This window comes from Ranitomeya variabilis, chromosome 1, assembly GCF_051348905.1.
Source record: "Ranitomeya variabilis isolate aRanVar5 chromosome 1, aRanVar5.hap1, whole genome shotgun sequence".
Classification (NCBI taxonomy): Eukaryota; Metazoa; Chordata; class Amphibia; order Anura; family Dendrobatidae; genus Ranitomeya; species Ranitomeya variabilis.
The window spans coordinates 126112702-126139001 of NC_135232.1; positions in this window are offsets into that span (position 1 = coordinate 126112702).

The window sequence follows — 26300 nt, forward strand, 5'->3', positions numbered from 1 at the left end:
CAACAAGTGTCCATATCAAACTTAGAATAAAAGGAATACTGTGGATTTTACCTTCGCTGCTCAATAAAATAATAGAATAGAATAAAAGCAATATTGTGGATATTACCCACGCTGCTGAAAAAAATTCCAATCCAAACAAAATAAGTGAAAGATGGTGGTGAAGGTTTGTACAAGTGTTGATTTCCAGATGAAGAAGTTATTGAATACTTCGAATCATGTAGAATAAACCACCATCTTTCACTTATTTCGTTTATATTGGAATTTTATTCAGCAGCGTGGGTAATATCCACAATATTGCTTTTATTCTAAATTTGGTAGTGAAGGTTGACATCCTAAGAGTTCAAAGTGGGCACCACTTAATGTAAGCTGTCCCTCATTGACCCTTAAATAACCTCCCTAGAAAAGATCACCACCATCACCCAAATAAAGTGCTGAAGTGGTTTTAAAAATAGTAATATGTCTAAAGTAATTAATAGAATAGACTTGATGAATATCACACAAGGAAGTAAATGTATATCCAGACACCAAATGCTGTCAAATACGGTACCAGAGAAAACGTATCTTTCAAGTATATATCTATAAAGATGTTGTATTCAGTCAATGAACATAGACCACATGTAAGTGCAATGGATCCAATAAATAGATGAAAAGCTGCTGGATCGTATAAATATATTCAAGAAGTAGACATTCAAATCATCCACTATAAAATAAAATTGCTTGTCAATTTATCCAAAGCGGATACCAGACATTAATTATAAACAAATTACCCTATTATGTGTTTGTTTACAATTATATACCTGAAAGATACATTTTCTTTAGTATCTTATTTACAGCGTTTGGTGTCTGGATAAACATTTATCGTCCTTGTGAGAGATTCGTCAAGCCTAAACTTTCTCAAAAATCAACCAGATGGATTATATTTACCTGGCGTTAGAGGTACCTTTGTATTTTTTGGGCGTTTTTTAATTAAGACGAATAATAGTTATTTATTTATTTATTTTTTTCTTTCTTTTTTGGTTTGTCACACTTCAAGAACCATGATTTAGTTCTGTATACTGCATAAGTCAAATCTTAAGAATGTTTTACTATACATCTACTATTTAGCAGTAGACATCTGTTCCTAAGCAACCAGTAGAATGATTTACAAAACAAACGCTGGCAATCAAGTTGACACTGAAACACTTTAACGAGTTATAACTTTATATAAAAAAAATTATTCAAAATAATAAAGCAATTGCTTTTCAATATACCTTTTATCAAAATACTGCAAAAAAGAATAGCTCCCTCCCAAGATGTCAGGCGAAGGATATAGTACACTAATAAACAGGAGATTCAGATAACAATCCCTGGTTATCCGTTTCAGTAAATGCTTTCAGCTCAGAATATTAAAATATGAGATTATTTATTTTCAGTTCCTTAGGATTGTGTTCCCTCAATCAGTATTTAGTGAGTGTTTGATATTGCCCATTTTTTGCAGCATTTCTGCACCCATTGGGTAAATTAGATTACTTGTGTTATTACAGAAAATTCCATGTACATCTGAAGCAGGCTTGTGTAAAGAGGATATTAAATGGCTGATGACCGGGAATCATGTTGCTGGTCATTAGTCTTTAACACTGCACAACATGACCTTTAAAGGGTTTGTTCCACAAACAAAGTCTACTTTAATCAATAGATATTTGAATAATTATAATGAGTTCCACAACTGGATTTTTTAAATAAAAAGGTATTCCTGTACTGAGATAATCTTATAAATGTACCCCTGCTATGTTTTGTGCAATAGCTATGTCTGAACGTGCAGGAACATGGTCTGATCATACTACATCTCGTGGGCAGAAGAAGAAGCAAAGGAGTATACAGTCATTACAGCAGGGAGATAAAACATACCACTGCCTGTTTTAAAAATATTTTATCTCACAAAAACCAGAAGCTGTGATCTCATGTTGTCCTGTATTTATACTCTTTTACATCCATCCCTGGCCAGGAGAGGTGCTATTATCAGACCTTGTCCCTGCATGGCCAGACACAGCCATTACACAGTACACAACAGGGGCACATTTATAAGATTATCTCAGCACAAGAACACTTTTTAAACACATCCAGTTGTGAAAATTATTATTATTACAACATCCATTGATTAAAATGAACATTGTAACTGCCTAACTATCAATACAAGTTTGCTGGGGGTGAATATGAAGAGTTTGTTATAATAAGAATACATATAGGTAGAGTTGAGCGACTTTCACTTTTTTAGGATCAAGTCTGGTTTCAGGTGAAATCGGCCGATTATTGCAAAAAGTCGGGGGCCGACTGAAACACGAAACCCAATGCAAGTCAATGGGGAATCAAAGTCGGCAGTGAGTGGAGGACAGGAAAACACCTACAGTGCCCATTTTAATGCCAAAAACATCAATTCTTATTACTGAAGCTTGTCAATCTTAATTTACTTTATAATAATAGTTAGGCATTGAAAACTGGGGGTCATTTGGCTAAAGTTGTGCGGGGGAAGGGCTGGCTCAAGATTTTCGTGGGTCCAAGAAATGCGGAATATGTCACGGAGGTGGAGCAGGGAGAGGTAAGTATTTAAACTTTGCAAGTGCTGTGATCCTGAGCAAGCAGTGGGGGCCCACTCATTGGCATTGGCACTGGCACAGGGCCCCTCATAGTACGGCGGTGTGTTTGACGGCGGGTGGCGCCTCCCACCGGCAGAGACACTTTTGTGTACTATGAGGGGCCCTGTGCCAGTGACGTCGCCAATGAGTATGCCCCCCCACCTGATGAAGGAACCTGCACTTTCAGCTGCACCTTCCTCTTTGTCCCCGTGTAAGGTGGTATAGTAAGCGGGAAAGGGAACCTGACTTTCAGCAGGGTCAGATTCTGGCTGTGTAGAGTGCAAGGGGAATGTAGTGGTCTGGGTCAATGTACCAGCAGACTCATCTAGCAGTGGCTGGGCAATGGGCAGGATGAGGAGGAAACACAGATATAGGCCCAAATAATAAAGTGGGTTAAATGCAGTTCAAAATTGGTAACAGGACTAACCAGGCGGCATTGCTTTGTTCAGCGGAGGACAACTGTAATGAGAGGCTGACACAGTGAGTAGGCCAAAATAAGTAAGTAGGCTAAATGCAGTTCAAAATTGGTAACAGGACTAACCAGGCGGCATTGCTTTGTTCAGCGGAGGACAATTGTAAGGAGTGGATGACACAGTGAGTAGTGTTATGTTTGGCTGGTGGTTAGGAGCACTAGAAATGACCAGATGAGCAAACTAGCAATACAGGACGAGCTCTGGGAAGTGGGAACTCTGCTGACCGCAACCCCTAATCCTATCACAACAACTAGAAATAGCCGTGGAGCGTTCCTGACTCTGCCTAGACGCCTCTTCACAGCCTAAGAGCTAACTACCCCTAAAGATAGAAAATACAGCCTACCTTGCCTCAGAGAAATTCCCCAAAGAAATAGGCAGCCCCCACATATATTGACTGTGAGTTAAGATGGAAGTCACAAACACAGGAATGAAATAGATTTCAGCATAGGAGGCCAGACTAACTAAACAGACAGAGGATAGAAAAGGTATCTTTGCGGTCAGCATAAAAAACTAACAAAAAACCACGCAGAGTGTGCAAAAGAAACCACCGCACCGACTCACGGCGCGGTGGTGCCACTCTGCATCCCAGAGCTTCCAGATAACAAGATTAAATCATAATAGCAAGCTGGACAAAAACACAGTGGTAACAAATAAGCTAGCAGGGACATAGCTTTTGCTGAAATAGACAGGTCATCTGAAAGATCCAAGAGAACTGAACCAGTACTAGGACATTGACAGCTGGCATCAAGTAAAGATCTGAGTGGAGTTAAATAGAGCAGCCAGCCAAGGCCTGAACGAGATCAGCTGGAGAAGGAATCTCAGAACCAGCAGCTCCACTCACAGCCACCAGAGGGAGTCCATGAACAGAACTCACCGAAGTACCATTCATAACCACAGGAGGGAGCTCAAGAACCGAATTCACAACAGTACCCCCCCCTTGAAGAGGGGTCACCGAACCCTCACCAGAGCCTCCAGGCCGCTCCGGACAAGCCAAATGAAAGGCACAAACAAGATCGGCAGCATGAACATCAGAGGCAACTACCCAGGAATTATCCTCCTGACTATAACCTTTCCACTTGACTAGGTACTGAAGTTTCCTTCTCGAAATACGAGAATCCAAAATCTTCTCCACCACATACTCCAACTCCCCCTCAACCAACACCGGGGCAGGAGGATCAACGGAGGGAACCATAGGAGCCACATATCTCCGCAACAACGACCTATGGAACACATTATGGATGGCGAAAGAAGCTGGAAGGTCCAAACGAAATGACACAGGATTAATAATTTCAGAAATCTTATAAGGACCAATGAAACGAGGCTTAAACTTAGGAGACAAAACCTTCATAGGAACAAAACGAGACGACAACCAAACCAAATCCCCAACACGAAGTCGGGGACCAACACAGCGACGGCGGTTAGCGAAACGTTGAGCCTTCTCCTGGGACAATGTCAAATTGTCCACTACGTGAGTCCAAATTTGCTGCAACCTGTCCACCACGGAATCCACACCAGGACAGTCTGAAAGCTCAACCTGCCCTGAAGAAAAACGAGGGTGGAAACCAGAATTACAGAAAAAGGGCGAAAAAAAAGTGGCCGAGCTGGCCCGATTATTAAGGCGAACTCAGCCAAAGGCAAGAAGGACACCCAATCGTCCTGATCAGCAGAAACAAAGCATCTCAGATATGTTTCCAAAGTCTGATTGGTTCGTTCGGTTTGGCCATTTGTCTGAGGATGGAAAGCTGAAGAAAAAGACAAATCAATGCCCATCTTAGCACAAAAGGACCGCCAAAATCTTGAAACAAACTGGGAACCTCTGTCCGACACGATGTTCTCCGGAATGCCATGTAAACGAACCACATGCTAGAAAAACAATGGAACCAAATCAGAGGAGGAAGGCAATTTAGGCAAAGGTACCAAATGGACCATCTTAGAGAAGCGATCACAAACCACCCAGATAACTGACATCCTCTGAGAGACAGGGAGATCCGAAATAAAATCCATGGAAATATGCGTCCAGGGCCTTTTCGGGACCGGCAAGGGCAAAAGCAACCCACTGGCACGAGAACAGCAGGGCTTAGCCCGAGCACAAGTCCCACAGGACTGCACAAAAGAACGCACATCTCGTGACAAGGAAGGCCACCAAAAGGATCTAGCCACCAAATTTCAGGTACCAAAGATTCCAGGATGACCAGCCAACACCGAACAATGAACCTCAGAGATAACTCTACTAGTCCATCTATCAGGGACAAACAGCTTCTCCGCTGGGCAACGGTCAGGTCTATCAGCCTGAAACTCCTGCAGCACCCGCCGCAAATCAGGGGAGATGGCAGACAAAATTACCCCCTCTTTGAGAATACCAGCCGGCTCAGGAACTCCCGGAGAATCAGGCACAAAACTCCTTGAAAGGGCATCAGCCTTCACATTCTTAGAACCCGGAAGGTACGAAACCACAAAATTGAAGTGGGAGAAAAACAGCGACCATCGAGCCTGTCTAGGATTCAACCGCTTGGCAGACTCGAGATAAGTCAGATTCTTGTGATCCGTCAAGACCACCACGCGATGTTTGGCTCCTTCAAGCCAATGTCGCCACTCCTCAAACTGTTGTGAATTTGGATTCTGGGCTCCCCCGGTGGCCGCTTGTGGAATTGGACTTGTCATCCTCTTTCCTGTTTCACCTGGTTCCATCAGTAGTGGGTGTCGCTATTTAAGCTCATTTCTCTGGTGGTTTCTTGCCGGTCAACAATGTTATCTGATGCCTCTCAGTGCTTGTTCCTGCTTCTAGACAACTACTAGATAAGTTGGACTTTTGTCCATGTTTTGTTTTGCCTATTTGTTCCAGTTCACAGCTGAAGTTTTGTTACTGTGTCTGGAAAGCTCTCGTTGATCAGGGATTGCTACTCTGGCGTTATGAGTTAATGCCAGAGTTTAAGGTAATCTCTGGATGGTGTTTTGTTAGTGTTTTTCTGCTGACCATGAAAGTATACTATCTGTCTTCTGCTATCTAGTAAGCGGACCTCAAATTTGCTAAGACTATTTTCCTGCTGCGTTTGTAGTTTCATCTGAACTCACCGTCATTATATGTGGGGGGCTACTGTCTTCTTTGGAATATTTCTCTAGAGGTGAGCCAGGTCTTATATTTCCCTCTGCTAGCTATTTAGGTCTTAGGCCAGAGCTGGGCATCTAGCGATAAATAGGAAATGCTACCTGGCTATTTCTAGTTGCGCGGCAGGCTTAGTTCATGGTCAGTATAGTTTCATCTTCCGAGAGCTTGTCCCTCTATAGGCTTGCTATGATCTCTGCCTGCAGAGATCATGACAGTGATGATTGGACCAGCAGAGTCATCTCTGAGGTACATTCTTCTGCATTGGCAGGTCATCCCGGAATTTTTGGTACCAGGGATTTGGTGGCAAGATCCTTCTGGTGGCCTTCCCTGTCACGAGATGTGCGAGTCTTTGTGCAGTCATGTGACGTTTGTGCTCGGGCCAAGTCTTGTAGTTCTCGGGCTAGCGGACTGCTGTTGCCCTTGCCTATTCCTAAGAGGCCTTGGACACACATCTCGATGGATTTTATTTCAGATCTGCCTGTTTCCCAGAAGATGTCTGTCATCTGGGTGGTCTGTGACCGTTTCTCTAAAATGGTCCATTTGGTTCCTCTGCCCAAGTTGCCTTCTTCTTCTGAGTTGGTTCCTCTGTTTTTTCAGAATGTTGTCCGATTGCACGGTATTCCTGAGAATATTGTTTCTGACAGAGGTACCCAATTTGTGTCTAGATTTTGGCGGGCATTCTGTGCTAGGATGGGCATAGATTTGTCTTTTTCATCTGCTTTTCACCCTCAGACTAATGGCCAGACCGAGCGGACTAATCAGACCCTTGAGACATATCTGAGGTGTTTTGTCTCGGCTGACCAGGATGATTGGGTTGCTTTTTTGCCATTGGCAGAGTTCGCCCTCAATAATCGGGCCAGTTCTTCCACCTTGGTGTCCCCGTTTTTCTGTAATTCGGGGTTTCACCCTCGATTTTCCTCCGGTCAGGTGGAATCCTCGGATTGTCCTGGAGTGGATGCGGTGGTGGAGAGATTGCATCACATCTGGGGGCAGGTTATGGACAATTTGAAGTTGTCCCAGGAGAAGACTCAGCGTTTTGCCAACCGTCATCGTCGTGTTGGTTCTCGGCTTTGTGTTGGAGATTTAGTGTGGTTGTCTTCTCGTTTTGTCCCTATGAGGGTCTCTTCTCCTAAGTTTAAACCTCGGTTCATCGGCCCTTATAGAATATTGGAGATTCTTAATCCTGTTTCTTTCCGTTTGGACCTCCCTGCGTCCTTTTCCATTCATAACGTTTTTCATCGGTCGTTATTGCGCAGGTATGAGGTACCTGTTGTACCTTCAGTTGAGCCTCCTGCTCCGGTGTTGGTTGAGGGTGAGTTGGAGTACGTTGTGGAGAAAATTTTGGACTCTCGTGTTTCCAGACGGAAACTCCAGTATCTGGTCAACTGGAAGGGTTACGGCCAGGAGGATAATTCTTGGGTCAATGCATCTGATGTTCATGCTTCTGATCTTGTTCGTGCCTTCCATAGGGCTCATCCTGGTCGCCCTGGTGGATCTGGTGAGGGTTCGGTGCCCCCTCCTTGAGGGGGGGGTACTGTTGTGAATTTGGATTCTGGGCTCCCCCGGTGGCCGCTTGTGGAATTGGACTTGTCATCCTCTTTCCTGTTTCACCTGGTTCCATCAGTAGTGGGTGTCGCTATTTAAGCTCATTTCTCTGGTGGTTTCTTGCCGGTCAACAATGTTATCTGATGCCTCTCAGTGCTTGTTCCTGCTTCTAGACAACTACTAGATAAGTTGGACTTTTGTCCATGTTTTGTTTTGCCTATTTGTTCCAGTTCACAGCTGAAGTTTTGTTACTGTGTCTGGAAAGCTCTCGTTGATCAGGGATTGCTACTCTGGCGTTATGAGTTAATGCCAGAGTTTAAGGTAATCTCTGGATGGTGTTTTGTTAGTGTTTTTCTGCTGACCATGAAAGTATACTATCTGTCTTCTGCTATCTAGTAAGCGGACCTCAAATTTGCTAAGACTATTTTCCTGCTGCGTTTGTAGTTTCATCTGAACTCACCGTCATTATATGTGGGGGGCTACTGTCTTCTTTGGAATATTTCTCTAGAGGTGAGCCAGGTCTTATATTTCCCTCTGCTAGCTATTTAGGTCTTAGGCCAGAGCTGGGCATCTAGCGATAAATAGGAAATGCTACCTGGCTATTTCTAGTTGCGCGGCAGGCTTAGTTCATGGTCAGTATAGTTTCATCTTCCGAGAGCTTGTCCCTCTATAGGCTTGCTATGATCTCTGCCTGCAGAGATCATGACATCAAACGCCCACTTCATAGCTAACAACTCTCGATTACCCACATCATAATTGCGCTCAGCAGGCGAAAACTTTCTGGAAAAGAAAGCACATGGTTTCATCACAGATCCATCAGAACCTCTTTGAGACAAAACAGCCCCTGTTCCAATCTCAGAAGCATCCACCTCGACCTGAAACGGGAGCGAAACATCTGGCTGACACAACACAGGGGCAAAAGAAAAACGACGCTTCAGCTCCTGAAAAGCCTCAACGGCCGCGGAGGACCAATTGACCACATCAGCACCTTTCTTGGTCAAATCAGTCAATGGTTTAACAACACTAGAAAAATTAGTGATGAAGCGACGGTAAAAATTAGCAAAGCCCAGAAATTTCTGAAGGCTCTTCACAGAAGTAGGCTGAGTCCAATCATAAATGGCCTGAACTTTAACAGGGTCCATCTCGATAGTAGAAGGGGAAATAATGAAGCCCAAAAATGAAACCTTCTGAACTCCAAAGAGACATTTAGACCCCTTCACACACAAGGAATGAGCACGAAGGACCTGGAACACCATTCTGACCTGCTTCACATGAGTCTCCCAATCGTCCGAAAAGACCAAAATATCATCCAAATATACAATCATGAATCTATCCAGATACTTTCGGAAGATGTCATGCATAAAGGACTGAAACACAGATGGAGCATTAGAAAGACCGAATGGCATCACCAAGTACTCAAAATGGCCCTTGGGTGTATTAAATGCTGTTTTCCATTCATCGCCCTGTTTAATACGCACAAGGTTATACGCCCCTCGAAGATCTATCTTGGTGAACCAGCTAGCCCCCTTAATCCGAGCAAACAAATCAGACAGTAGCGGCAAAGGGTACTGAAATTTGACGGTGATTTTATTAATAAGGCGGTAATCTATACAAGGTCTCAGAGAACCATCCTTCTTGGCCACAAAAAAGAACCCTGCTCCCAACGGTGACGACGACGGGCGAATATGCCCTTTCTCTAGGGACTCCTTTATATAACTCCGCATTGCAGCGTGTTCTGGCACAGATAAATTGAGCAGTCGGCCCTTTGGAAACTTACTACCAGGAATCAAATTAAAAGCACAATCGCAATCCTTATGAGGAGGTAGGGCACTGGATTTGGGCTCATCAAATACATCCCGGTAATCTGACAAGAACTCAGGGACTTCAGAAGGATGGGAAGACGAAATAGACAACAATGGGACATCCCCATGTACCCCTTGACAACCCCAACTGGATACAGACATTGATTTCCAATCCAATACAGGATTATGGACCTGTAGCCATGGCAAACCCAAAACGACCACATCATGCAGATTATGCAACACCAAAAAGCGAATATCCTCCTGATGTGCAGGAGCCATGCACATGGTCAATTGAGTCCAGTACTGAGGCTTATTCTTGGCCAAAGGCGTAGCATCAATTCCTCTCAATGGAATAGGATACTGCATGGGCTCCAAGAAAAAACCACAGCGCCTGGCAAACTCCAAGTCCATCAAATTCAGGGCAGCGCCTGAATCCACAAATGCCATAACAGAATAGGACGACAAAGAGCAAATCAGAGTAATGGACAAAAGAAATTTTGGCTGTACAGTACCAATGGTGGCAGACCTAGCGAACCGTTTAGTGCGCTTAGGACAATCAGAGATAGCATGAATGGAGTCACCACAGTAAAAACACAGCCCATTCTGACGTCTGTATTCTTGCCGTTCAGCTCTGGTCAAGGTCCTATCACATTGCATAGGCTCAAGCTTCTGCTCAGAAAACACCGCCAAATGGTGCACATTTTTGCGCTCACGTAAGCGTCGATCAATCTGAATGGCCAAGGACATAGACTCATTCAGACCAGCAGGCGTGGGGAATCCCACCATAACATCCTTAAGGGCTTCAGAAAGACCCTTTCTGAAAATTGCCGCCAGGGCACACTCATTCCACTGAGTAAGCACAGACCACTTTCTGAACTTCTGACAATATACCTCCGCTTCATCCTGACCCTGACACAAAGCCAGCAAAATTTTCTCTGCCTGATCCACTGAATCTGGTTCATCATAAAGCAATCCAAGCGCCAGAAAAAATGCATCTACATTACGCAATGCAGGATCTCCTGGCGCAAGGGAAAATGCCCAGTCTTGAGGGTCGCCACGTAGCAAAGAAATAATGATTTTTACTTGCTGAATGGGGTCACCAGAGGAGCGGGGTTTCAAAGCAAAAAACAGTCTACAATTATTTTTGAAATTCAGGAACTTAGATCTATCCCCAGAAAACAAATCAGGAATTGGAATTCTGGGTTCTAACATCGGGTTCTGAACTACATAATCTTGAATGCTTTGTACTCTTGCAGTGAGTTGATCCACACAAGAGGACAGACCTTGAATGTCCATATCTACACCTGTGTCCTGAACCACCCAGAGGTTAAGGAGAAAAGAAATACAAAACACACTGCAGAGAAAAAAATGGTCTCAGAACTTCTCTTATCCCTCTATTGAGATGCATTAACACTTTGTAGGCCAGCTGTACTGTTATGTTTGGCTGGTGGTTAGGAGCACTAGAAATGACCAGATGAGCAAACTAGCAATACAGGACGAGCTCTGGGAAGTGGGAACTCTGCTGACCGCAACCCCTAATCCTATCACAACAACTAGAAATAGCCGTGGAGCGTTCCTGACTCTGCCTAGACACCTCTTCACAGCCTAAGAGCTAACTACCCCTAAAGATAGAAAATACAGCCTACCTTGCCTCAGAGAAATTCCCCAAAGAAATAGGCAGCCCCCACATATATTGACTGTGAGTTAAGATGGAAGTCACAAACACAGGAATGAAATAGATTTCAGCATAGGAGGCCAGACTAACTAAACAGACAGAGGATAGAAAAGGTATCTTTGCGGTCAGCATAAAAAACTAACAAAAAACCACGCAGAGTGTGCAAAAGAAACCACCGCACCGACTCACGGCGCGGTGGTGCCACTCTGCATCCCAGAGCTTCCAGCTAACAAGATTAAATCATAATAGCAAGCTGGACAAAAACACAGTGGTAACAAATAAGCTAGCAGGGACTTACCTTTTGCTGAAATAGACAGGTCATCTGAAAGATCCAAGAGAACTGAACCAGTACTAGGACATTGACAGCTGGCATCAAGTAAAGATCTGAGTGGAGTTAAATAGAGCAGCCAGCCAAGGCCTGAACGAGATCAGCTGGAGAAGGAATCTCAGAACCAGCAGCTCCACTCACAGCCACCAGAGGGAGTCCATGAACAGAACTCACCGAAGTACCATTCATAACCACAGGCGGGAGCTCGAGAACCGAATTCACAACAGAGTAGGCCCAAATAAGTAAGTAGGCTAAATGCAGTTCAAAATTGGTAACAGGAATAACCAGGCGGCATTGCTTGGGTCAGCGGAGGACAATTGTAAGGAGTGGCTGACACAGTGAGTAGGCCCAAACAAGTAAGTGGGCTAAATGCAGTTCAAAATTGGTAACAGGAATAACCATGCGGCATTGCTTGGTTCAGCGGAGGACAATTGTAAGGAGTGGCTGACACAGTGAGTAGGCCCAAATAAGTAAGTGGGCTAAATGCAGTTCAAAATTGGTAACAGGAATAACCAGGCGGCATTGCTTTGTTCAGCGGAGGACAACTGTAATGAGAGGCTGACATGGTGAGTAGGCCAACATAAGTAAGTGGCTAAATGCAGTTCAAAATTGGTAACAGGAATAACCAGGCAGCATTGTTTGGTTCAGCGGAGGACAATTGTAAGGAGAGGCTGACACAGTGAGTAGGCCCAAAGAAGTAAGTGGGCTAAATGCAGTTCAAAATTGGTAACAAGAATAACTAGGCGGCATTGCTTGGTTCAGCGGAGGACAATTGTAAGGAGTGGCTGACACAGTGAGTAGGCCCAAATAAGTAAGTGGGCTAAATGCAGTTCAAAATTGGTAACAAGAATAACCAAGCGGCATTGCTTGGTTCAGAGAAGGACAATTGTAAGGAGCGGCTGACACAGTGAGTAGGCCCAAATAAGTAAGTGGGCTAAATGCAGTTCAAAATTGGTAACAGGAATAACCAGGCAGCATGGCTTGGTTCAGCGGAGGACAATTGTAAGGAGTGGCTGACACAGTGAGTAGGCCCAAATAAGCAAGTGGGCTAAATGCTGTTCAAAATTGGTAACAGGAATAACCAGGCAGCATTGCTTGGTTCAGCGGAGAACAATTGTAAGGAGTGGCTGACACAGTGAGTAGGCCCAAATAAGTAAGAGGGCTAAATGCTGTTCAAAATTGGTAACAAGAATAACCAGGCGGCATTGCTTGGTTCAGCGGAGGACAATTGTAAGGAGTGGCTGACACAGTGAGTAGGCCCAAATAAATAAGTGGGCTAAATGCAGTTCAAAATTGGGAACAGGAATAACCAGGCGGCATTGCTTGGTTCAGCGGAGGACAATTGTAAGGAGTGGCTGACACAGTGAGTAGGCCCAAACAAGTAAGTGGGCTAAATGCAGTTCAAAATTGGTAACAGGAATAACCATGCGGCATTGCTTGTTTCAGCGGAGGACAATTGTAAGGAGTGGCTGACACAGTGAGTAGGCCCAAATAAATAAGTGGGCTAAATGCAGTTCAAAGTTGGTAACAGGAATAACCAGGCGGCATTGCTTGGTTCAGCGGAGGACAATTGTAAGGAGTGGCTGACACAGTGAGTAGGCCCAAACAAGTAAGTGGGCTAAATGCAGTTCAAAATTGGTAACAGGAATAACCATGCGGCATTGCTTGGTTCAGCAGAGGACAATTGTAAGGAGTGGCTGACACAGTGAGTAGGCCCAAATAAGTAAGTGGGCTAAATGCAGTTCAAAATTGGTAACAGGAATAACCAGGCGGCATTGCTTTGTTCAGCGGAGGACAACTGTAATGAGAGGCTGACATGGTGAGTAGGCCAACATAAGTAAGTGGCTAAATGCAGTTCAAAATTGGTAACAGGAATAACCAGGCAGCATTGTTTGGTTCAGCAGAGGACAATTGTAAGGAGAGGCTGACACAGTGAGTAGGCCCAAATAAGTAAGTGGGCTAAATGCAGTTCAAAATTGGTAACAAGAATAACTAGGCGGCATTGCTTGGTTCAGCGGAGGACAATTGTAAGGAGTGGCTGACACAGTGAGTAGGCCCAAATAAATAAGTGGGCTAAATGCAGTTCAAAATTGGTAACAGGAATAACCAGGCGGCATTGCTTGGTTCAGCGGAGGACAATTGTAAGGAGTGGCTGACACAGTGAGTAGGCCCAAAAAAGTAAGTGGGCTAAATGCAGTTCAAAATTGGTAACAGGAATAACCATGCGGCATTGCTTGGTTCAGCGGAGGACAATTGTAAGGAGTGGCTGACACAGTGAGTAGGCCCAAATAAATAAGTGGGCTAAATGCAGTTCAAAATTGGTAACAGGAATAACCAGGCGGCATTGCTTGGTTCAGCGGAGGACAATTGTAAGGAGTGGCTGACACAGTGAGTAGGCCCAAACAAGTAAGTGGGCTAAATGCAGTTCAAAATTGGTAACAGGAATAACCATGCGGCATTGCTTGGTTCAGCGGAGGACAATTGTAAGGAGTGGCTGACACAGTGAGTAGGCCCAAATAAGTAAGTGGGCTAAATGCAGTTCAAAATTGGTAACAGGAATAACCAGGCGGCATTGCTTTGTTCAGCGGAGGACAACTGTATTGAGAGGCTGACATGGTGAGTAGGCCAACATAAGTAAGTGGCTAAATGCAGTTCAAAATTGGTAACAGGAATAACCAGGCAGCATTGTTTGGTTCAGCGGAGGACAATTGTAAGGAGAGGCTGACACAGTGAGTAGGCCCAAATAAGTAAGTGGGCTAAATGCAGTTCAAAATTGGTAACAAGAATAACTAGACGGCATTGCTTGGTTCAGCGGAGGACAATTGTAAGGAGTGGCTGACACAGTGAGTAGGCCCAAATAAGTAAGTGGGCTAAATGCAGTTCAAAATTGGTAACAAGAATAACCAAGCGGCATTGCTTGGTTCAGAGAAGGACAATTGTAAGGAGTGGCTGACACAGTGAGTAGGCCCAAATAAGTAAGTGGGCTAAATGCAGTTCAAAATTGGTAACAGGAATAACCAGGCAGCATTGCTTGGTTCAGCGGAGGACAATTGTAAGGAGTGGCTGACACAGTGAGTAGGCCCAAATAAGCAAGTGGGCTAAATGCTGTTCAAAATTGGTAACAGGAATAACCAGGCAGCATTGCTTGGTTCAGCGGAGAACAATTGTAAGGAGTGGCTGACACAGTGAGTAGGCCCAAATAAATAAGTGGGCTAAATGCAGTTCAAAATTGGTAACAGGAATAACCAGGCGGCATTGCTTGGTTCAGCGGAGGACAATTGTAAGGAGTGGCTGACACAGTGAGTAGGCCCTAATAATAAAGAAAGCTACATGTCTGCCAAATTTTTTTTCAAAAATAACCAGGTGGCATAGCTAGGCACAGGGGTGGGCTCCTCTGCTGAGTAGCAGACAGTGGTAGTAGGCGCAACATATTAACTGGTCTAAATGGAGGCCAAGGCCTCTGTATATTTTAACTATCATCTATCATTTCAACAAATCTGTATTGGCAGTGCCATTGAAGGATTTAACAGCACAGACTACACAGTGGTGGAGCAGGGAGAGGTAAGTATTGCAAGTGGTAGCGCACTGTTCGAGCTGGGGGGAACTCTCTCTCGTGGGCTGCGGTACTGGCACAGGGCCCCTCATATTACGACGGTGTGTCTGACGTTGGTTGTGCACCACCACCATCAGAGACACTTCATTGTACTATGAGGGACCCTGTGCCAGTGCCGTCGCCCAAGAGTGGGCACACCCACCTGTCCAGGCAAACGGCACTCGCACGGGTGCTTGCGCCAGGTGGTGACCACGGCACTGTGGGGGGAGTCAGCCCATTTAGGGAGGTATATAAATGGCCTATGGTGGACATTCAGCAGCTGCAAATGGAGGAATTGGAGAAGTCAGTAAGAGGAGGCCAAAAGCAAGACATTTTTCAGGTAAGCTACGCGTCAGCAGGGGAAGGTGGGGCTAAATAATTTGAAATACATGATCGGTTCATTTTAATGAAGGTTAGATCATCAACATTTCGGATAGCCAGACGTGTCATTTTTTCGGTCAATATTGAACCAGCAGCACTGAAGACTCATTCTGATAGCACACTAGCAGCAGGGCATGCGTGCTCCTGTAATACATATTCTGCCAATTCAGGCCAGGTGTCTATTTTAGATGCCCAGTAATCAATGGGGAATGACCTGTGAGGGAGAACATCGATAAGGGCGGAAAAGTAGTTCGTAACCATACTGGACAAATGCTGTCTCCTGTCACTTTGAATCGATGCAGCAGTACCTGTCGTGTCAGCGGTCGTTGCGAAATCACTCCACAACCTGGTCATAAAACCCCTCTGTCCAATGCCACTTCGGATTTGTGCACCTCTAACACCTCTGCCATGTTGCCCACTACGGTTCGTGTGAGAACCATCACCGCCGCTGTGTGCTGGGAATGCCTGAACCAAACGGTCTACAAGAGTTGCTTGTTTGGTAGCCAATATTTTCTCAAGGTTCTCATGTGGCATGATATTTTTTATTTTCCTTTATATTGTGGATCCAGGAGGCAGGCCAAACAGTAATCGTCATCGGCCATCATTTTGATAATGCGTCTGTCCCTTTTTAGGATACGCAAGGCATACTCAGCCATGTGGGCCAATGTTCAGGTGTCAATTCACTGCTTGTGCTGGGTTAGCACTTTCTTGCAAATCAACATCACTTGTGTCCCGCAAAAACCCTGTACCTGACCTTGCAACGTCACCAGTTTCTATTGCCCCCTGAGAAGCATCCTCCTCCCATAAATATTCATCCCCATCATCCTCCTCCTCCTCTTCATCCACCACCTCGTCCAGGAGAGTTCCCTGAGCTGACAATGGATGACTGTCATCAAGGTTTCCCTCCTCTTCGGCTGCAGATGCCTGCTCCTTAATGTGCGTCAAACTTTGCATCATCAGCAGACGCATTAGTGGGATGCTCATGCTTATGATGGCATCATCTGCACTTGCATTCCTCAAAACACTGAAGGACTTGACAGAGGTCTTGTAGCTTCGACCACTGCACAACAGTCAACTCCATGTCTGCCATCCAAGTGCCTGCCCGTGTATGTGTATCCTCCCACAAATAAATTACAACACACCACCTCTGTTCGCACAGCCTCTGAAGCATGTGCAGTGTGGAGTTCCACCTTGTTGCAACATTGATTATTAGGCGGTGCTGGGGAAGATCCAGCGATCGCTGATGGTTCAGCATACGGCTGGAGTGTACAGGCGACCGGCGGATGTGCGAGCAAAGTCTTTGCACCTTCAGGAGCAGGACTGGTAACCCCGGATAATTTTTCAGGAAGCACTGCACCACCAGGTTCAAGGTGTGAGCCAGGCAAGGTATGTGTTTCAGTTCTGAAATGGCTATGGCAGCCATAAAATTCCTTCCATTATCACTGACTACCTTGCCTGCCTCAAGATGTACACTGCCCAGCCATGACTGAGTTTCTGGCTGCAAGTACTTCCGCGGTGTGTCTGTTGTCACCCAAACACTTCATTTGTAACACAGCCTGCTGACGCTTACCACTAGCTGTTCGATAATGGGACACCTCATGTGCAACACTGGCAGCTGCGGATGGAGTGGTCGTGCGACTGCGCTCTGTGGACGAGCTTTCGCTTCTGGAGGAGGAGGAGGAGGGGTGGCGAACGCCTACAGCCAACTGTTTCCTAGACCATGGGCTAGGCAGAACTGTCCCACTATGGCTGTCCCCTGTGGACCCTGCCTCCACCACATTAACTCATTGTGCCGTGATGGACACGTAACATCCCTGGCCATGCCTACTGGTCCATGCATCTGTTGTGAGGTGCACCTTTCCACTGACTGACTGCCTCAGTGCATGGACAATGCGGTCTTTGACATGCTGGTAGAGGGCTGGGATGGCTTTTCTCACAAAGAAATGCCGACTGGGTAGGTCATAGCGTGGTACTGCGTAGGCCATCAGGTCTTTGAAAGCATCGCTTTCAAAGCACCGGTAGGGCATCTGTTGTGAATTAGACTTTTTGGCTTCCTCTTGTGGTTACTAGTGATATGACTCTGGGATTGTCTTTCCTCAGTTTGGCACCCACCTGGGTCGTTAGTCCAGGGGTGTTGCTATATAAACTTCCTGGATCCTTAGTCCAGTGCCTGGCATCATTGTAATCAGATCCTTTCCGTTTGCTCCTGTCTGCTGGTCTTGGTTCGTGCAAAATTAAGCTAAGTCCTGCTTCTTTGTTTTTTGTTTATTTGCTTTGCTCTTATTTTTGTCCAGCTTGTACTAAATGTGATTCCTGACTTTGCCGGAAGCTCTAGGGGGCTGGTGTTCTCCCCCCGGGCCGTTAGACGGTTCGAGGGTTCTTGAATATCCAGCGTGGATATTTTGATAGGGTTTTTGCTGACCATATAAGTCATCTTACTATATTCTGCTATTAGCTAGTGGGCCTCTCTTTGCTAAATACCTAGCTCATTCTTACGTTTGTCTTTTCCTCTTACCTCACCGTTATTATTTGTTGGGGGCTTGTATCCTACTTTTGGGGTCTTTTCTCTGGAGGCAAGAAAGGTCTTTCTTTTCCCTTCTAGGGTTAGTTAGTTCTCCGGCTGGCGCGAGACGTCTAGAACCAACGTAGGCACGTTCCCCGGCTGCTGCTATTTGTGGTGCTAGGATTAGATATATGGTCAGCTCAGTTACCACTGCCCTATGAGCTGGTTTTTTGTGTTTGCAGACTTAGTAATTATTTCTGAGACCCTCTGCCATTGGGGTCATAATAGTATGCCAGGCCAACATTGAATGTTTAATGCATTGCAGAAGTGGGATAATAAGAAAGGAAATTCTGAGGTTTTTTTTTTTTTTTTTTTCCTCTCTTCCTCCCCTTTACCTCTGAGTGGCTTAAGCTTGCTGCAGACATGAATGTCCAGACTCTGATTACAAGTGTGGATCAGCTTGCTGCTCGTGTGCAGGGCATACAAGATTTTGTTACCAGTAGTCCTATGTCTGAACCTAAAATACCTATTCCTGAACTGTTCTCTGGAGATCGATTTAACTTTAGGAATTTCAGAAATAATTGTAAATTGTTTCTATCTCTGAGACCCCGTTCATCTGGAGATTCAGCTCAGCAAGTTAAAATTGTTATCTCTTTTTTACGGGGCGACCCTCAGGATTGGGCTTTCTCGCTAGCGCCAGGAGATCCGGCATTGGCAAATATTGATGCGTTTTTTCTGGCGCTCGGATTGCTTTACGAGGAACCCAATCTTGAAGTTCAGGCAGAAAAAGCCTTGCTGGCTATTTCTCAGGGCCAGGATGAAGCTGAAGTGTATTGCCAAAAATTTCGGAAATGGTCCGTGCTTACTCAGTAGAATGAGTGTGCTCTGGCCGCAAATTTCAGAAATGGCCTTTCTGAAGCCATTAAGAATGTGATGGTGGGTTTCCCCATTCCTACAAGTCTGAATGATTCTATGGCGCTGGCTATTCAAATTGACCGGCGTTTGCGGGAGCGCAAAACTGCTAATCCTCTGGTGGTGTTGTCTGAACAAACACCTGATTTAATGCAATGTGATAGAATTCAGACTAGAAATGAGCGGAAAAATCATAGACGTCAGAATGGGTTGTGTTTTTACTGTGGTGATTCTACACATGTTATATCAGCATGCTCTAAACGCCTAACAAGGGTTGTTAGTCCTATCGCCATTGGTAATTTGCAACCTAAATTTATTTTGTCTGTGACTTTAATTTGCTCATTGTCTTCTTACCCTGTTATGGCGTTTGTGGATTCAGGTGCTGCCCTGAGTCTTATGGATCTGTCATTTGCCAAGCGCTGTGGTTTTGTTCTTGAACCGTTGGTAAATCCTATTCCTCTTAGAGGTATTGATGCTACGCCATTGGCGGAAAATAAACCGCAGTTTTGGATGCAGGTAACCATGTGCATGACTCCTGAACATCGGGAGGTGATTCGTTTTCTTGTTCTGCATAAAATGCATGATTTGGTCGTTTTGGGTCTGCCATGGTTACAGACCCACAATCCAGTCTTGGATTGGAAGGCAATGTCTGTGTCAAGTTGGGGCTGTCAGGGAATTCATGCTGATTCCCCGCCGGTGTCTATTGCTTCCTCTACTCGTTCGGAAGTTCCTGAGTATTTGTCTGATTATCAGGATGTATTCAGCGAGTCCAGGTCCAGTGCTCTGCCTCCTCATAGGGACTGTGACTGCGCCATAGATTTGATTCCAGGTAGTAAATTTCCTAAGGGAAGACTATTTAATCTGTCTGTACCTGAGCATGCCGCAATGCGTTCGTATATCAAGGAGTCTCTGGAGAAGGGGCATATCCGTCCATCCTCTTCCCCTCTTGGTGCGGGATTCTTTTTTGTGGCCAAGAAGGACGGATCTTTGAGACCTTGTATTGACTATCGGCTTCTGAATAAAATCACTGTTAAATTTCAGTATCCTTTGCCTCTGTTGTCGGACTTGTTTGCCCGGATTAAAGGTGCCAAGTGGTTCACCAAGATAGATCTTCGTGGTGCGTACAACCTTGTGCGCATTAAGCAAGGAGATGAATGGAAGACAGCATTTAATACGCCCGAAGGTCATTTTGAGTACTTGGTGATGCCTTTTGGGCTCTCTAATGCTCCCTCAGTGTTTCAGTCTTTTATGCATGATATTTTCCGGAAGTATCTGGATAAATTTATGATTGTTTATCTGGATGATATTCTGGTTTTCTCTGAAGATTGGGACTCACATGTGGAGCAGGTCAGGATGGTGTTTCAGGTTTTGCGTGAGAATGCTTTGTTTGTTAAGGGCTCAAAGTGTCTCTTTGGAGTACAGAAGGTTCCCTTTTTGGGGTTTATTTTTTCCCCTTCTGCTGTGGAGATGGACCCAGTCAAGGTCTGAGCTATTCATGATTGGACTCAACCCACGTCAGTTAAGAGTCTTCAGAAGTTCTTGGGTTTTGCTAACTTCTACCGTCGTTTTATCGCTAATTTTTCTAGCATTGTTAAACCTTTGACGGATATGACCAAGAAAGGTTCTGATGTTGCTAACTGGGCTCCTGCAGCCGTGGAGGCGTTCCAAGAGTTGAAGCGCCGGTTTACTTCGGCGCCTGTTTTGTGCCAGCCTGATGTCTCACTTCCCTTTCAGGTCGAAGTGGATGCTTCTGAGATTGGGGCAGGGGCCGTTTTGTCGCAGAGAGGCCCTGGTTGCTCGGTAATGAGACCATGTGCTTTCTTCTCTAGGAAGTTTTCGCCTGCTGAGCGGAATTATGATGTTGGCAATCGGGAGTTGCTGGCCATGAAGTGGGCATTTGAGGAGTGGCGTCATTGGCTCGAGGGTGCTAAGCATCGTGTGGTGGTCTTGACTGATCACAAAAATTTGATGTATCTCGAGTCTGCTAAACGCCTGAATCCTAGACAGGCCCGCTGGTCATTGTTTTTCTCCCGTTTTGACTTTGTGGTCTCGTATTTACCAGGTTCAAAGAATGTGAAGGCTGATGCTCTTTCAAGGAGCTTTGTGCCTGACTCTCCTGGAGTCGCAGAACCAGTTGGTATTCTTAAAGAGGGAGTTATCTTGTCGGCCATTTCTCCTGATTTGCGACGTGTGTTGCAGAGATTTCAGGCTGGTAGACCTGACTCTTGTCCACCTGACAGACTGTTTGTTCCTGATAAGTGGACCAGCAGAGTCATTTCCGAGGTTCATTCCTCGGTGTTGGCAGGGCATCCGGGAATTTTTGGCACCAGAGATCTGGTGGCTAGGTCCTTTTGGTGGCCTTCCTTGTCACGGGATGTGCGGTCATTTGTGCAGTCCTGTGGGACTTGTGCTCGAGCTAAGCCTTGCTGTTCTCATGCCAGCGGGTTGCTCTTGCCCTTGCCTGTCCCGAAGAGGCCTTGGACACACATTTCCATGGATTTCATTTCAGATCTCCCGGAGTCTCAGGGCATGTCTGTCATCTGGGTGGTATGTGATCGCTTTTCTAAAATGGTCCATTTGGTGCCTTTGCCTAAGCTGCCTTCCTCTTCCGATCTGGTTCCTGTGTTCTTTCAGAATGTGGTTCATTTACACGGCATTCCTGAGAATATTGTGTCTGACAGAGGATCCCAGTTTGTTTCCAGGTTCTGGCGATCCTTTTGTGCTAGGATGGGCATTGATTTGTCGTTTTCGTCTGCCTTTCATCCTCAGACTAATGGACAAACGGAGCGAACTAATCAGACTCTGGAGGCTTATTTGAGGTGTTTTGTTTCGGCAGATCAGGATGATTGGGTGACCTGTTGTGAATTTACCTTTTGGCTCCCTCTAGTGGCTACTAGTGATTTTACTCTGGGTATGTCTATCATCCCTTGTATGCTCACCTGGGTCGTTAGGTCAGGGGTGTTGCTATATAAGCTCCCTGGACCTTCAGTTCAATGCCTGGCAACGTTGATATCAGAGCTAATCTGTAGTGCTCTTGTCTACTGATCCTGGTTCCTGCGTGATTAAGCTAAGTCCGCTTTCTTGCTTTTTGCTATTTGTTTTTGTTTGCATTTTTGTCCAGCTTGTTCATTATCTGTATCCTTTCCTTGCTGGAAGCTCTAGGGAGGCTGGAGTTCTCCCCCCGGGCCGTTAGACGGTTCGGGGGTTCTTGAATCTCCAGTGTGGAATTTTGTTAGGGTTTTTGTTGACCATATAAGTTATCTTACTACATTCTGCTATTAGTAAGCGGGCCTCTCTTTGCTAAACCTAGTTCATCTCTGTGTTTGTCATTTCCTCTTACCTCACCGTTATTATTTGTGGGGGGCTTGTATCCTACTTTTGGGGTCTATTCTCTGGAGGCAAGAGAGGTCTTTGTTTTCCTCTTCTAGGGGTAGTTAGTCCTCCGGCTGGCGCGAGACATCTAGCGACCAACGTAGGCATGTTCCCCGGCTACTTCTAGTGTTGGCGTTAGGAGTAGATATATGGTCAACCCAGTTACCACTGCCCTATGAGCTGGATTTTTGCACTTCGCAGACTTGCTGATATCTCTGAGACCCTCGCCATTGGGGTCATAACAGTGACCTTCTTGCCGTTGGCTGAGTTTACCCTTAATAATCGGGCTAGTTCCGCTACTTTGGTTTCGCCATTTTTCTGCAACTCTGGTTTCCATCCTCGTTTTTCCTCGGGACATGTGGAGCCTTCTGACTGTCCTGGGGTAGATTCTGTGGTGGATAGGTTGCAGCAGATCTGGAATCATGTGGTGGACAACTTAAAGTTGTCACAGGAGAAGGCTCAGCGTTTTGCCAACCGCCGCCGCGGTGTGGGTCCCCGACTTCGTGTTGGGGATTTGGTATGGCTGTCTTCTCGATTTGTTCCTATGAAGGTCTCCTCTCCTAAATTTAAGCCTCGCTTCATCGGTCCTTACAAGTTATTGGAAATCCTTAATCCTGTGTCCTTTCGCTTGGATCTTCCGGTGTCGTTTGCCATTCACAACGTGTTCCATAGGTCTTTGTTGCGGCGGTACGTTGTACCTATGGTTCCTTCTGTTGAGCCTCCTGCTCCGGTGTTGGTTGAGGGCGAGTTGGAGTACGTGGTGGAGAAGATCTTGGATTCTCGTCTCTCCAGACGGAGGCTTCAGTATCTGGTCAAGTGGAAGGGCTATGGTCAGGAGGATAATTCCTGGGTGGTTGCTTCTGATGTGCATGCGGCCGATTTAGTTCGTGCCTTTCACGCTGCTCATCCTGATCGCCCTGGTGGTCTTGGTGAGGGTTCGGTGACCCCTCCTTAAGGGGGGGATACTGTTGTGAATTAGACTTTTTGGCTCCCTCTTGTGGTTACTAGTGATATGACTTTGGGATTGTCTTTCCTCAGTTTGGCACCCACCTGGGTCGTTAGTCCAGGGGTGTTGCTATATAAACTTCCTGGATCCTTAGTCCAGTGCCTGGCATCATTGTAATCAGATCCTTTCTGTTTGCTCCTGTCTGCTGGTCTTGGTTCATGGAAAATTAAGCTAAGTCCTGCTTCTTTGTTTTTTGTTTATTTGCTTTGCTCTTATTTTTGTCCAGCTTGTACTAAATATGATTCCTGACTTTGCTGGAAGCTCTAGGGGGGCTGGTGTTCTCCCCCCGGGCCGTTAGACGGTTTGGGGGTTCTTGAATATCCAGCATGGATATTTTGATAGGGTTTTTGCTGACCATATAAGTCATCTTACTATATTCTGCTATTAGCTAGTGGGCCTCTCTTTGCTAAATACCTAGCTCATTCTTACGTTTGTCTTTTCCTCTTACCTCACCGTTATTATTTGTTGGGGGCTTGTATCCTACTTTTGGGGTCTTTTCTCTGGAGGCAAGAAAGGTCTTTCTTTTCCCTTCTAGGATTAGTTAGTTCTCCGGCTGGCGCGAGACGTCTAGAACCAACGTAGGCACGTTCCCCGGCTGCTGCTATTTGTGGTGCTAGGATTAGATATATGGTCAGCTCAGTTACCACTGCCCTATGAGCTGTTTTTTTGTGTTTGCAGACTTAGTAATTATTTCTGAGACCCTCTGCCATTGGGGTCATAACAGGCATCATCTCTAACGAGATTAGTCTAGCAATGTGGGCGTTCAAACCCTGTGTGCGCGGATGAGAGGATGAGTACTTTCTTTTCTTAACGAGAATCTCTTGTAGGGTGAGCTGGACTGAAGGGCTGCATATGGTGGAACTAGCGGTGGTGGTGGTGGTGGACATGGCGGATTGATAGAGGGTTGGTGATGGTATTCTTGATGTTGGCCTGCATACAGTGTTTCCTACCAATAACCTTGTGATTTCCTGACTGCGTTGGCCTTGCAAAGATACCTCCACATTTGCTGCTGGTGATGTCCTAACCGGTGGGCTTACAGTGAGGGAAGCAATGTAGCGTTGCTGACTACCTTCATTCTGAGCAGGAGCACCAACAGTACAGGACATTTGGTAGTTAGTCCAGGCTTGCAAGTGCATGCTGGTTAAATGTCTACGCATGCACGTTGTATTTAAATTTTGAAGATTCTTCCCTCTGCTAAAGGTTTTTGAGCATTTCTTACAGATAACTGCACTGATCATTCGGATCTTGGTTAAAAAATTACCAAACTGCACTCTTCCTACTATCGAATACCTTTTCAGGCATTGCACGCTGTGGTACTTTCACCGGATGACCATGCTGTCCTAAAACTGTTTTTGGTTTTGACACATGTTTTTGGCCTGATACGGGCCTGCCAGATGACAGCTGTTGCGATGTAGATGGCTGCTGATCATCCTCCTCCGCTTCTGAGCTACTGGCAGCGGCACCCTCTTCCCCCAATGGCTGCCAATCTGGGACAACAACTGGGTCATCTATCACCTCCTCTTCAATGTCATGTGCACTTTCCTCTGTGTCACCGGGTAAGGTGTTATAGCGTTCGGGATGGGGCACCATAGTCTCATCAGGGTCAGATTCTGGCTCAGTACACTGCGAGGGCAATGTAGTGATCTGAGTCAATGGAACAGCATAATAATCTAGCTGTGGCTGTGCATCAGTGCACTCCATGTCCGATTCATCTTGTAATGGGCAGTTAACAATTTCCCTTTCTAACCCAGGCAGGGTATGTGTAAAGAGCTCCATGGAGTAACCTGTTTTGTCGCCCGATGATCCTTCATTTTTGGTTTGGGTGAAGGACACAAGGAAACGTCTTGTTCCTGACTGGGAGCATCCACTGACGACTCGCTGCTTTCATATTTGGAACTTTCTGAAGAGGAGGCGAAAGAGCTAGAGGCTGAGTCAGCAATGAAAGCCAAAACTTTTTCCTGCTGCTCCGGCTTTAAAAGCTGTTTTCCTACTCCCACATAAGGGAGCCTTCGAGGCCTTGTGTAGCCAGACGATGAAGCTGGCTCAACACCTCCAGCCTTAGGTGCTATTTTGCTTTTCCCACTACCAACAGATGCTCCACCACCACCACCACCATCAGTACCAGCTGGCAATGACCGCTCACGGCCTCTTCCACCAGACTTCCTCATTTTTGGGAAAATGTAACCAAAATAACATCCGTTATATGGTACTGTAAAACAAGGTAGAAGGTGTATATAAACTTGTTTAGAATTTAAATCTCCCTTTTTATTTTGGGGAGACTGAACCACAACTCAGGCCCAGTGTATTTTACAACGCAATGTGAGTGGCAGCAAGTGGCTGGCTGATATACGACAAACTAAGAGGACTGAGGTATATACACTTTGTGAGAATTTGAATCTCACTTTTTTGGTGAGGAGACTGAACCCAAACTCAGGCCCAGTGTATTTTACAACGCAAGGTGAGTGGCAGCAAGTGGCTGGCTGATACACGAGAAACTAAGAGGACTGAGGTATATCCACTTTGTGAGAATTTGAATCTCACTTTTTTTGTGGGGGAGACTGAACCCAAACTCAGGCCCAGTGTATTTTACAACGCAAGGTGAGTGGCAGCAAGTGGCTGGCTGATACACGAGAAACTAAGAGGACTGAGGTATATCCACTTTGTGAGAATATGAATCTCACTTTTTTGGGGGAGACTGAACCCAAACTCAGGCCCAGTGTATTTTACAATGCAATGTGGGTGGCAGCAAGTGGCTGGCTGATACACGAGAAACTAAGAGGACTGAGATATATCCACTTTGTGAGAATTTGAATCTTACTTTTTTTGGGGGGAGACTGAACACAATCTCAGGCCCAGTGTATTTTACAATGCAAGGTGAGTGGCAGCAAGTGGCTGGCTGATGCACGAGAAACTAAGAGGACTGAGGTATATCCACTTTGTGAGAATTTGAATCTCACTTTTTTGGGGGGGAGACTGAACTCAAACTCAGGCCT